General features: G+C 44.8%; 1 pseudogene across 1 annotated transcript in view; it reads left to right on the plus strand.

Annotated features, from left to right (window-relative positions):
- Window positions 1-871: 871 nt before the first annotated feature.
- The window catches only part of LOC105510939, a 35,430-nt pseudogene continuing 34,706 nt past the window's right edge, over window positions 872-1,595 (plus strand). The window contains exon 1 of the transcript XR_001001635.1: window positions 872-959. The product of XR_001001635.1 is annotated as an adrenodoxin-like protein, mitochondrial pseudogene (transcript). The remainder of the gene's footprint in view (window positions 960-1,595) is intronic.

The raw sequence follows: 1,595 nt of genomic DNA on the forward strand, positions 1-1,595 counted from the left end.
TATATATAGTTATATAGACATATTTAAATATATATATATATTTTTTTATTTTGTTTGAGATGAAGTCTCACTCTGTCACCCAGGCTGGAGTGCAGTGGTGTGATCTTGGCTCACGGCAACCTCTGCCTCCCAGGTTCAAACAAATTTCCTGCCTCAGCCACTCAAAAACTACTCTAATCTTAAGTAGAAGGACTAAACAATAAACCAATCACAAATAATAATTACAGCAACTTTTCAAGACATAAACAATATAATAGGATATAAAGACAAACAACAAAAAGTTAAAAAGCAGGGGAACAAAGTGTAGAGTTTGTATTAGTTTTCCCTTTGCTTGTTTGTTTATGCAATCAGTGTTAAGTTTTCATCAGTTAAAAATAATGGGTTATAAGGTATTATTTGCAAGCCTCATGGTAAACTCAAATTTAAAAACATACAATGGATACACAAAAAATAAAAGCAAGAAATTAAATCACATTGCCAGAGAAAATCACTTTCATTAAAAGGAAGACAAGAAAGACGACTACAAAATAACCAGAAAACAAATATCAAAATGGCACAAGTAAGTCCTTACTTACCAATAATTACATTAAATGTAAATGGGCTAAACTCTACAATCAAAAGATATAAAGTGGCTGAATTAATAAAAAAAAAAAAAAAAAAGAGACCCAGTGCTGAGAGGTGATGCGTAGGAGGTCTGGCAGGCTGCAGAAGACCTGAGGGTTTGTCACAGGTGTGTGTGGGTGGGGTCAAGGAGGTGGCCTGCAGGCTGCCCCAAGCCGGGCTCTGACAGTGACAGGCATGGTGCAGGCAGCATTTCCTGACAGCTGGTCACAGCCCTGGTCATAGCCCTCGGTGCCTGAGGCCTTGGCCCATGGAGACCGTGTTTGCTCCGGATGACATGGAGACCGTGTTTGCTCCAGATGACAAAATCTTCAGTGCCAGGGAAAGCCAGAGCCTGGGTGGGTCTTCAGTATCAGGTGGGAACAGCTCCTCCTACACAAAACATTGCCTGACACTCCACAACTAGCTCTGTGGGAAGCTGACCGGGTGACTTTAGAAAGTTCCGAGGCCCAGAAACTGTTTCTGAATTTTTCTTGAAATTCCATCACCAGGTGCTAGTTCATAAAAGCACAGTAAGAACTGATAAAAGCTCAGAAATCACTGGACGGCCACATGTATATGGCAGGGGAGCGTAGAGGTTTGTGAATGGTGGGGGAGCTCAGCAGAGCTGGGGCTCCCTACTGTCTGCTCACCCCATGATCCCTTCAGGACTTGGGCAGTAAATGTGTGTGGGAGGGTGGGAGGGTCTATGGAAAGAGAGTCTGCAGGCCACAGCCCCACCCAACAGGCCCAGCTTAGAACACAGTCAAAATGAACATCATCTCGCCCTCTGCTGGCCACTCGGTGGCATTGCCACCTTCAGCAGATGGTGCTGCAAAGGGCCTGCGGTGAGAAGGATTCTGGAAAAACACACACACACACACACACACACACACACACACAAAACGGTGCACAGGAGCAGGCGCAGTAGCTGACGCCTGTAATCCCAGCACTTTGGGAGGCAGAGGCGGGCAGATCATCTGAGGTCGGGAGTT

The sequence above is a fragment of the Colobus angolensis genome, unplaced genomic scaffold (assembly GCF_000951035.1).
Source record: "Colobus angolensis palliatus isolate OR3802 unplaced genomic scaffold, Cang.pa_1.0 Scaffold194, whole genome shotgun sequence".
Taxonomy (NCBI): Eukaryota; Metazoa; Chordata; class Mammalia; order Primates; family Cercopithecidae; genus Colobus; species Colobus angolensis.